Raw genomic sequence first — 12,700 nt, 5'->3', positions numbered from 1 at the left:
GAGCTGGATCGCTTAGCAACCTGACAAAATGGCCGCCGACCGTGAACCCCCAGCACGTGGCAGCGCTCGGATATGGAGTGAGATACAGTATGGTATACATTGTAGAGGCCAGGGGGCAATGCTGAAGGAGCGTCATAATCCCCTAGCTCAATTACACCGGGATAAGCGAGGTCTATGCACATTACGGTATACCGAGCTGGATCGCTTAGCAACCTGACAAAATGGCCGCCGACCGTGAACCCCCAGCACGTGGCAGCGCTCGGATATGGAGTGAGATACAGTATGGTATACTGTACATTGTAGAGGCCAGGGGGCAATGCTGAAGGAGCGTCACAATCCCCTAGCTCAATTACACCGGGATAAGCGAGGTCTATGCACATTACGGTATACCGAGCTGGATCGCTTAGCAACCTGACAAAATGGCCGCCGACCGTGAACCCCCAGCACGTGGCAGCGCTCGAATATGGAGTGAGATACAGTATGGTATACATTGTAGAGGCCAGGGGGCAATGCTGAAGGAGCGTCACAATCCCCTAGCTCAATTACACCGGGATAAGCGAGGTCTATGCACATTACGGTATACCGAGCTGGATCGCTTAGCAACCTGACAAAATGGCCGCCGACCGTGAACCCCCAGCACGTGGCAGCGCTCGGATATGGAGTGAGATACAGTATGGTATACATTGTAGAGGCCAGGGGGCAATGCTGAAGGAGCGTCACAATCCCCTAGCTCAATTACACCGGGATAAGCGAGGTCTATGCACATTACGGTATACCGAGCTGGATCGCTTAGCAACCTGACAAAATGGCCGCCGACCGTGAACCCCCAGCACGTGGCAGCGCTCGGATATGGAGTGAGATACAGTATGGTATACATTGTAGAGGCCAGGGGGCAATGCTGAAGGAGCGTCACAATCCCCTAGCTCAATTACACCGGGATAAGCGAGGTCTATGCACATTACGGTATACCGAGCTGGATCGCTTAGCAACCTGACAAAATGGCCGCCGACCGTGAACCCCAGCACGTGGCAGCGCTCGGATATGGAGTGAGATACAGTATGGTATACTGTACATTGTAGAGGCCAGGGGGCAATGCTGAAGGAGCGTCACAATCCCCTAGCTCAATTACACCGGGATAAGCGAGGTCTATGCACATTACGGTATACCGAGCTGGATCGCTTAGCAACCTGACAAAATGGCCGCCGACCGTGAACCCCCAGCACGTGGCAGCGCTCGGATATGGAGTGAGATACAGTATGGTATACATTGTAGAGGCCAGGGGGCAATGCTGAAGGAGCGTCACAATCCCCTAGCTCAATTACACCGGGATAAGCGAGGTCTATGCACATTACGGTATACCGAGCTGGATCGCTTAGCAACCTGACAAAATGGCCGCCGACCGTGAACCCCCAGCACGTGGCAGCGCTCGGATATGGAGTGAGATACAGTATGGTATACATTGTAGAGGCCAGGGGGCAATGCTGAAGGAGCGTCACAATCCCCTAGCTCAATTACACCGGGATAAGCGAGGTCTATGCACATTACGGTATACCGAGCTGGATCGCTTAGCAACCTGACAAAATGGCCGCCGACCGTGAACCCCCAGCACGTGGCAGCGCTCGGATATGGAGTGAGATACAGTATGGTATACATTGTAGAGGCCAGGGGGCAATGCTGAAGGAGCGTCACAATCCCCTAGCTCAATTACACCGGGATAAGCGAGGTCTATGCACATTACGGTATAACGAGCTGGATCGCTTAGCAACCTGACAAAATGGCCGCCGACCGTGAACCCCCAGCACGTGGCAGCGCTCGGATATGGAGTGAGAGATGGTATACATTTTAAAAGACACCGGGATAAATTGTACACGCCAGGGAGCAATGCACAGGGACATTCATCATTTACGTATATAAATAATTGTAAACCGTAAATGAAAGAATTACCGGTCAAATACTGTATGACGAAACTGTGTGAATGAGCTGGAACACGTGAGCCTAGCAGAAGTTTTAAAATACAGAAACCGAGAGCAAATTATCAGGAGATTTCGCAAAGGTCGGAGACGATCCACACAGCAAGTCTGCTTACGAGGAAATAGCTTTGCAAAGTGGGTAGCGAGCCGTGACTGAGACGCTCTTTTTTGGTGCCAATATAGGCGCATTCATCCCTACACCAATCACAGAGCATACTGTACTGTACTTTGAATGTGAATAAAAGAGCGTCTCAGTTACCGCCCGCTACCCACTTTGCAAAGCTATTTCCTCGTAAGCAGACTTGCTGTGTGGATCGTCTCCGACCTTTGCGAAATCTCCTGATAATTTGCTCACGGTTTCTGCATTTTAAAACTTCTGCTAGGCTCACGTGTTCCAGCTCATTCGCACAGTTTCTTCATACAGTATTTGACCGGTAATTCTTTCATTTACGGTTTACAATTATTTATATACGTAAATGATGAATGTCCCTGTGCATTGCTCCCTGGCGTGTACAATTTATCCTAGTGTCTTTTAAAATGTATACCATCTCTCACTCCATATCCGAGCGCTGCCACGTGCTGGGGGTTCACGGTCGGCGGCCATTTTGTCAGGTTGCTAAGCGATCCAGCTCGGTATACCGTAATGTGCATAGACCTCGCTTATCCCGGTGTAATTGAGCTAGGGGATTGTGACGCTCCTTCAGCATTGCCCCCTGGCCTCTACAATGTATACCATACTGTATCTCACTCCATATTCGAGCGCTGCCACGTGCTGGGGGTTCACGGTCGGCGGCCATTTTGTCAGGTTGCTAAGCGATCCAGCTCGGTATACCGTAATGTGCATAGACCTCGCTTATCCCGGTGTAATTGAGCTAGGGGATTGTGACGCTCCTTCAGCATTGCCCCCTGGCCTCTACAATGTATACCATACTGTATCTCACTCCATATCCGAGCGCTGCCACGTGCTGGGGGTTCACGGTCGGCGGCCATTTTGTCAGGTTGCTAAGCGATCCAGCTCGGTATACCGTAATGTGCATGTATCTTAGGGATGGACATCGAAAGCAAACCATCATATGATGGCAATGCTCCACCATTGAAACTTTCGATGCAATGGTTACTAACCATCACATCAAAAGTATTCGATGGTGAAAACTATTTATATGTCTAGTGCATGCACAAAAGCCTGAATTTTCGTTTGCAATGTGGGAATTGGGATCGGGGGCAGGGCCAGACTCTGAGCAACATATTACTTTATCACTGGACATTGTGTGTATAATATACACACACAATGCCCAATGATGAAGTAACATCGCCCCCTCAGTGCCAAATATACAATGCCCCCACTGTGCCAGAGATACATTGCCCCCACTGTGCCAAATATACAATGCCCCCACAGTGCCAGAGATACAATGCCCCCACTGTGCCAGAGATACATTGCCCCCACTGTGCCAGAGATACATTGCCCCCACTGTGCCAGAGATACATTGCCCCCACTGTGCCAGAGATACATTGCCCCCACAGTATCTTATCAAATGCAGTAACTACTGTACAGTATACCTGTAGTTGTTCGCACAGGTGATGGTAATCATACTGTATATTTAAACTGAAGTCCGTAACAGAGCATTCTGTCCCTCCTGCAGAGGTTCATGTTGGGAGGCACAGGGAAAAAAGTATAAAACTGTACAGTATTTGCACTTTACTGTTGTGCACTTTATTTGAAAATGTACAGTGGTTTGCTATTTTTAGCATGCTGTGCTTTACATGTTTTCTTATTGTGGTTTTTATATTTTTAGACAAAAGACAAAGAATGCAGACTACCAGATTTTACGGGAGTGCCAAAACCCACCCAACAGTGGCACAGAAACTTGCTGCATTAGTCCCACAAAAGAAGAAGAAAACTGCCAAGGCGGCTCAGAAAGAAAATGTGGTGAAACCACGAAAAAATGCCAAGGCAAAGAATAATAAGTTGGGGCTGATATGTCGTGTGGCAAATGATGTCATTGTTCCATCTCTTGCAGATCACAGTGTTCAGCCAATGAATCTGGAAATACCGGTGCTAGAGGACGTGACAAACACGCAGCATCAGGAAGCTTCTTTTTTGGACCATGTAGCCACCCCTGGACAAGAAGACATGACACATTCACCACGAAGAAGGTTGCATTTCACAGATGTGAACACCAAAGTGCAGGACTGCCAGTGTACCTGTCCTGTTTTACTAAAGGAGCTACTCAGTAAGGTGACCAATATGGAGGCAGAACTTGGTGGACAGGTCAATCAGCTGCAGACCGATGTGGCTGGCCTTAAAGAAGGCATAAAGGAACAGATGGTAGAAGCCATGAAGAAAGTCATTGAACAAACAAGGAAAGAATGGCAAGTTGGAGTTTGCCGCACCATAATTGCAACACACCACCAAGCGGTTCAAGTCAGCGGCCTGGACGACCGCAGAGGAGGCCTGGGCGACCGCAGAGGAGGCCTGGACGACCGCAGAGGAGGCCTGGACGACCGCAGAGGAGGCCTGGACGACCGCAGAGGAGGCCTGGACGACGTCAGAGGAGGCCTGGACGACCGCAGAGGAGGCCTGGACGACCGCAGAGGAGGCCTGGACGACCGCAGCAGACTGGACGACCGCAGAGGAGGCCTGGACGACCGCAGCAGACTGGACGACCGCAGAGGAGGCCTGGACGACAGCAGCAGACTGGACGACCGCAGAGGAGGCCTGGACGACCGCAGCAGACTGGACGACCGCAGAGGAGGCCTGTACGACCGCAGCAGACTGGACGACCGCAGAGGAGGCCTGGACTACCGCAGCAGACTGGACGACCGCAGAGGAGGCCTGGACGACCGCAGCAGACTGGACGACCGCAGAGGAGGCCTGGACTACCGCAGCAGACTGGACGGCCGCAGAGGAGGCCTGGACGACCGCAGCAGACTGGACGACCGCAGAGGAGGCCTGGACTACCGCAGAGGAGGCCTGGACGAAGTCAGCGGACTGGACGAAGTCAGCGGCTTGGACGACCGCAGCGGACTGGACGAAGTCAGCGGCCTGGGCGACCGCAGAGGAGGCCTGGACGACCGCAGAGGAGGACTGGACGACCGCAGAGGAGGACTGGACGACCGCAGCGGACTGGACGAAGTCAGCGGCTTGGACGACCGCAGAGGAGGCCTGGACGACCGCAGAGGAGGCCTGGACGACCGCAGAGGAGGCCTGGACGACCGCAGAGGAGGACTGGACGACGTCAGCGGACTGGACGACCGCAGAGGAGGACTGGACGACGTCAGCGGCTTGGACGACCGCAGAGGAGGACTGGACGACGTCAGCGGACTGGACGACGTCAGCGGAGGCCTGGACGACGTCAGCGGAGGCCTGGACGACGTCAGCGGAGGCCTGGACGACGTCAGAGGAGGCCTGGACGACGTCAGAGGAGGCCTGGACGACCGCAGCAGACTGGACGACCGCAGAGGAGGCCTGGACGACGGCAGAGGAGGCCTGGACGACGTCAGAGGAGGCCTGGACGACGTCAGAGGAGGCCTGGACGACCGCAGAGGAGGCCTGGACGACCGCAGCAGACTGGACGACGTCAGAGGAGGCCTGGACGACGTCAGAGGAGGCCTGGACGACGTCAGAGGAGGCCTGGACGACCGCAGAGGAGGCCTGGACGACCGCAGAGGAGGCCTGGACGACCGCAGCAGACTGGACGACCGCAGCAGACTGGACGACCGCAGAGGAGGCCTGGACGACCGCAGCAGACTGGACGACCGCAGAGGAGGCCTGGACGACCGCAGAGGAGGCCTGGACGACCGCAGAGGAGGCCTGGACGACCGCAGCAGACTGGACGACCGCAGAGGAGGCCTGGACGACCGCAGCAGACTGGACGACCGCAGAGGAGGCCTGGGCGACCGCAGAGGAGGCCTGGACGACCGCAGAGGAGGCCTGGACGACCGCAGCAGACTGGACGACCGCAGAGGAGGCCTGGACGACCGCAGAGGAGGCCTGGACGACCGCAGAGGAGGCTTGGACGACCGCAGCAGACTGGACGACCGCAGCAGACTGGACGACCGCAGAGGAGGCCTGGACGACCGCAGAGGAGGCCTGGACGACCGCAGAATAGGCCTGGATTCAAGTGTGCTGTTGCCAGGAACACCAATGATGACCAGCACACCTGCTCACAGGCCACTTCTCAATACATTCGGAGGATCTCTGAACAATATTGCCCTGGCTGTCATCTCAACTTCCCTGGACGACCATCTGTACAGAGCTTCAAATGGACATATTCAGAAATATGCATATTCTCTGTTCCAGTACCATGTAAAATACGACAAATACTTGACGTGGGCCAATCGTGTGAACTTTGATGGTTCCAAGGGCAAACTTCCGCTGCCCAAAAATCTGGTACATGACATCATGGCTAGGTGTGAACGCCGCGTGAGGATTGGTGCTCCAGAAAAGAGGAAGATAAGGGATACCATAAACGCTGCGCTGAGAATGAGGAGGAAAATGACTTGGAAGCTCCACTATGATGAAACCAGATCATTACCTACCTCCTAGCTTCAGCACATCAGCTTCACACAGCTGAAGCTAAAAAATTGTGTCAATGTACCTGTATGACCTGTACATTTTCTGGGGCTGCATTCACTGTGCTGAATCCATTTGGAGCAGCACGGTTACTCAAAGGGGAGTGCATGAACTTGGCTCACCACATTCCTGGTAATGTAAGGGCCTGGTTCAAGTTGCCCCTTTTATTTCACTGTCACCAGTTGATTTTTTGGGCGCTGCTGTATCTATCCAGTAGCAGCCGAGTCCATTGTGCTGTGTCCATCTGGGGCCTTGGGCTGCGTTTCCATCCAGGGGCTGCTGTTGTCAGTCCTCTATTCTGGTGTCCGTATGCGACAGTGTTAAAAAGCAAAAGACAAAAACGAAAAATAATTCAAAAAAACAAAACCTAAAAATAAAAAAATTAAGTACAAAAACCATTACCCCGCACCCCCCACCACAAAAAAAACAAATTATAAAAATGTTAAATTTTGTCCGTAAATAAAGTGTTTCTTAAAATAAACATGACGTGGTTTCCAATGTTTGTATTCCCAACTTCCTGTACTGTATAAATTAGTACTACTGTATGATGGGAATTCAATTAAGAGTGGTATACTGTATGTAAAACAACTTGGTTAGGCATCTTGTTTCACTGGTGTCTGTGGCGGCCTGGGGAGCACTGTGACTCAAGAGAAGGGGTTGTACTGTATGCACAAGCTTGCTGAGGGGCAGAATACTTGGGCATTTCAGGGGCATGGTAGAAGTGTCCCCCATTTTATCCCTCTGTTACTGGGCATGAGTCTATGGCTTCTGATGGCTTCATCCAGGCAGGGTCATACTGTTACTGTACTAGCACTTTGTAGTACATACAACTTTGTATATACAGTACAGTAGGTTACCATTGGTACTGTACATTACCAGTTGATCCTAATCAGTTTCCCAGTGAACAGTACATGCCACCCACTGTATTATACTGTACATGTCACACTTACTGTATGCTATTGCTACAATGAACAGTATGCTCAATCTACTGTGAGATAGTGTCCTAGTCCCTTGCATTGTACTGTACTGTACTGCTGCCATGTCCCTTGATGCATCGTTCTGCATTCCTTGTAAAGCACACATGGGGTAGATGTACAGTATAAAACAGTAAAAAGACGGAGAAGTGTGCATACAGTATCAATCAACTGCTGCCTGTACTTTGGCTGTTTGGAATGAAATTATGGTAATGGAGGATTGTCATTTGCTCTCATCCATTACCAGAATTTCATTACAAACAGCCAGATCTGGCAGATTATCTGCCAGATAATTGTATGGTGTACAGTATGCCTATCTTATACAGTAGAAAAAGATACTATACAATGGAGTACAATAACAAAAATTTTTATTAAATAAAATTAAATAGCTCTTAAAAGAAAATTAAAAAAGTGGTCCACTAAGAGGTGGACCACCACCCGCAGGAGCAGGATGGCACGCTGCAACTGTTCTGTGGGAAAAAAAGGACAGTATTACAAAACAAATACTGAATACTTTACAGTGTAGTAATGGCAATACAGTACTTTACTCTATATTAGACAATCTTGTTATTTACAATGTACAGTACTGTATTGTCAGTACAGTAAATCGAACACTACTGTATGCTGTCGAGGTAATTTAAACATTGCTTTAGTTTACCTCTTGTGTAAGTGGGCTGCTGCCTGCCCGCTTCTGGGCCAGCCCACCGTTCATGGCCCTGTCTTTGGCCCCCATAAATCATTGGCTCTATATTGGATAAAAAAAACATTAGTCACATTCAAATACTATACAATTACTACTGTATACTGTAGGTACAGTATTATACTGTATTGCTGGTATTCAAAATAGAAAGTACTGTACAAGAGTTTAGCCTAAATAGGTCATAAACAAATTGTCAAAGGAATAAAACACCACAGTACAAATACTGTAGACATTTATGTATTAGCAGTCATGACATTTCATGACAGCTTCAGAAAAAAGAGGGTTACAGTACTGTAGGTGGTGTTGTAGGGAGTACTATCAATAATAGTGGACTGTACTCAGAGCCAGCCATAAATAATATGATTCCCTAGTCAAGTTTTTGGATGCTGCCCCCTTGCACAGATGCTATTTCCGCCTCTGAGCCTGTACCCCTTTCCCAGCACCATCACCCCTCAACCATAGCAGTCCTCGTTTTGGTGCTCCTCCAACCTACTGTATGTTTAAAATAGCAACAGTGTGCACATTCGGTGTGCATCCCAAAACGGTGCATGTTCTTGCTGGGAAGGGGCATGGCCATACAGTAATTCCCCAATCTGAAATGACGCCACACAGTACTGCAACTTTATTCACAACATATCATGCAATAGTGTCTCTTATTCTCGTTACATCATAGGATAGTACCACATTACTCCTCAAAGTATTCCCACTTATTCACATTGCATCACATCATATTGCTCTTTGTTCACATTAGACCACACAGTAGTGCCCTTGCTACAGTATATGTTACACAACAAAGTACTGTAGTACCCCTTATACACATAATGCTGCACATTAGTAATGCATTTTGTATGCAGATACAGACGCAGTCACACACAGAATATACTGTAGGCATGCTGCATATCATATTAATCAGCAGAAGCTGCTTGTGCCCCTAGGCATTTGGCAAGTATGCCTATGCCTAGGGCAGGCTCAGACTGGAGATCAGTACGTAATCCCGCTGGACGGGATCCCGGTGGTCAAAATACAGACGACGGAATCCCGACCACACAATCCCGACAGGGGCGGCGAGCGGAACGCAGGCCCTTGCATGCTTGCTTCGCTCGCCACGCGGTGGGCACGGTGCCTCGCTACGCTCTGCACACTATTATATCAGTAGTCAGGAAAGGCAGCATGCATTTGTGGAGTGAAGAGGGTGAAAAAAGAGAGAAAGTACAGTATGTACTGTAAGGTTATGTCAGAGGGTGTGAAGATGATCAGCTCAGTGTTATACATGTTACAGTAAGTTAGAATACAGTACAGTGCATTATGTATTTATATTTTATTACCAGGTGTCTCCTCCACTGGTTGGCGACGGACTGTAAAAAGATAAAATACAGTTAGTCATATCAGTTTGACTTAAAATAATGTTGGAGAAAAAAAATACTGTAATTACAGTACCAACTATTGCTACTGTACAGTATATTTACCAAAAATGTATTCTGGCTCGTCGTCTGTGGGTAAAAGAGAAGAATATTATAAGATACAGTATACAGTAAAAAGTATAGTAATAGTACACTAGTGTCCAGGCCCAGTGTCAGGTGGGTAAAAAAAGGTATGCTTGTGACAGGCATGGTGATTCCAAGGGACCCCACAGAGACCATCAGAAAATTTGTGAGTGGCCCGTATGCCGGTGATTATGACTAGAATAAGGTAGCAACTCTTTTTTGCTTTGAATTATGTATACTGTACAGTACTGTATGTGCATATTGTACAGTACACTTAAAATATTTAGCAGTTACTGTAGTGGTAATTTTTGGGATGACAGTATTAGCATACTGTAAGCATCCAACTGAGGCCCCCAAACAGATGCCGCCACTAGGTACAGTACGTGCCTCTCGTGCCTAATGGGAAATTCATCACTGACAGTATCTAGAGAGATGAATGGAGAGACAGTGACAAGGGGTGAGAGAGAGAGAGAGAGAGAGAGAGAGAGAGAGAGAGAGAGAGAGAATTGAGTAAGATGGGTGTTTTTTTTAGAACAGGATGTTGTCCATACAGTAGCAACCAATCAAATATTACCTACTGTACTGTATTATCGTCTGTAAGTGTAACTAGATACTGTAAATGTTAATGTGGAATGTGATCGGTTGCTACTGTATGGGCAATATCACCAGTTCAAACAAAAACAATTTTCATCCGATTTCTACGCATTTGCCAGAAAAATCTGATGAAAAGTGCTACTCTGATGGCATCAGATCAATGTCAGTAATAATTCTTACCACTAAATGCAGCCGCATCATCATCATCATCATCCTCCTCCTCCGTGGCCTGTTCCAGTGTAGGGCCTGTGAAAAAAAACATTAATGTGAAAAAAAAAAAAAGGTTCATTCCAGGAAATACACATACCCTCCAACATGACCCGCCCCACTAGGTACAAAATGCTCTGGTTCTGGACTTCCCTCTTAATTTATTATTGCCATCACCTGTGAAGAAACAGCATTCTTATCATTTAACTAGTTCAACACAGGTGATGGAAATCATAAATTAAGAGGGAAGTCTAGAAACAGAGCAGTGCGGCGGGTCATGTTGGAGGGTCTGCATACAGAAACATAGAATTTGATGACAAATACTGTAAGAACCACTTTGCCCATCTAATCTGCCTCTTTTTTTTAACCTTTTTTTTACATCAAACCTTATTTGATCCTTATTTCTTTGTAAGGATATCCTTATGTATGTCTCTTCCATGCATGTTTAAATACTGTAGCTCTACTGTTTTAGGCTCTATCACCTCTGATGGGAGGCTATTCCACTTGTCCACTGCACTTTCTGTGAAGTAATTTTTCTTAAAATTCCCCCTGAACCTCGCCCCCCTCCAGTCTCCGTGCACATCCTCGTGTCCTATTGCTTGCAGTGTCTTCATTAGGAGAATGTTTCCCTCCTGGACTTTATTAAAACTAGAGATGTGCACCGGAAATTTTTAGGGTTTTGTGTTTTGCTTTTGGATTCGGACTTGTTTTGGATCCTGGTGCTTTTTTTCAAAAACCTCTCAAAAACAGCTTAAATCGTAGAATTTGGGGGTATTTTTGATCCTACTGTATAGTGTTATTAACCTCAATGACCATAATTTCCACTCATTTCCAGTCTATTCTGAACACCTCACAATATTATTTGTAGTCCTAAAATTTGCACCGAGGTCACTGGATGACTAAGCTAAGCGACCCAAGTGGCCGGCACAAACACCTGGCCCATTTAGGAGTGGCAGTGCAGTGGCAGACAGGATGGCACTTATAACAATTTTCCCCAAACATCACATGATGCAAAGATAAATAAATAAAAAAAGAGGTGCAAGATGGAATTGTGATTGGGCCCTCCCACCCACCCTTATGTTATATAAACAGGGTCTGCCACACGACTGTGGCTGAAATGACTGGTTGGTTTGGGCCCCCACCAAAAAAAGAAGCAATCAATCTCTCCTTGCTCAAACTGGCTCTACAGAGGCAAGATGTACCGGACTGGACTTACTTAATGGGTGCAGTGTGGTGAGGGACAGAGAGTCCTGGTCCTCCTCCTCCTCCTCCGCCACCGCCACCGCCTGTGACAGTGTAGGGCCTGTGAAAGCAAAAATTCCATGAAATATACTTTTGTATTCTGTGTTGAATACAGTAAAGCAAAAATTCAGTCAGGAATTGGAGGAGGAGAGTAGATTTCGCACACAGAGACGAGAATGTCGAGGCCAGAATCAGGGGGTAGTGGAGGAGGGTTAGGATACCGTACCTCACCCTGTTGGGATTGCTGCAATCAGGATGCCACTGTCGGTCACCTGACCGCTAGAATCCTGACTGCTGGTCACGCAAACCCAACCCATTGGTTTAACACAATGTACAGTACAGTACAATACTGCAGTTTACTTACCAAGTTGGGGAGAGGGCTTCTTCTCCTCTTCCTCCTCACTGTCAATAATTACTGAGTGGAAAATAAAAAAATATTATAAACAAAATACAGTAGAGTACAGTTACTACAAAATTGTACAGTGCTACAGGAGGCAGAGATATATTCATAATACAGTAGGAGCAGAATGACTGTCCAGTGGTAGGGGACATACAGTACTGTATTTAAAAGACCTGCTGTCTGGATCCCGACATTCAGAATGCAGAGTGTGGATTCAGAGTATGATTGGAGGGTTAGGCTAGTGGAGGGTGGGTAGGATGCACAATTTTGGGCACCATAATACAAAATGGATATCGTGGAACTACAAAAGGTTTAGAGGCGGGCGACCAAAGTGATGAAGTGGATTGAGAAGATGGAATACAAGGAAAGGCAGGCTAGGCATGTTTACATTGGAAAAGAGGAGATTAAGAGGGGACATGATTAACCTTTACAAATATACTGTATACAGTAAGGGGACAATACACAGGAACTGTTTTTGATAAGATGGACACAGAGGACACGTGCACAGTAACTCTTGTTGAAGTAGAGGCGATTTCGCACAGAGGCGAAAAGGGGT

The 12,700-nt window shown here is 48.0% G+C and overlaps 1 long non-coding RNA gene across 1 annotated transcript; it reads right to left on the bottom strand.

The window, feature by feature from the left end:
* Positions 1-9,542: 9,542 nt before the first annotated feature.
* LOC134911458 (uncharacterized) lies at positions 9,543-11,771 on the bottom strand. Its single transcript, XR_010176592.1, has 4 exons — positions 11,719-11,771; positions 10,476-10,541; positions 9,684-9,707; positions 9,543-9,572 (listed from the first exon to the last, which is right to left on the bottom strand). It is a non-coding gene; the product is annotated as an uncharacterized LOC134911458 (long non-coding RNA).
* Between the last annotated feature and the right edge of the window lie 929 nt (positions 11,772-12,700).

This window comes from Pseudophryne corroboree, chromosome 4 (assembly GCF_028390025.1).
Source record: "Pseudophryne corroboree isolate aPseCor3 chromosome 4, aPseCor3.hap2, whole genome shotgun sequence".
Classification (NCBI taxonomy): domain Eukaryota; kingdom Metazoa; phylum Chordata; class Amphibia; order Anura; family Myobatrachidae; genus Pseudophryne; species Pseudophryne corroboree.
The sequence above is the reverse complement of the archived record's forward strand: the minus strand, read 5'-3'. Positions and strand labels throughout refer to the sequence as shown.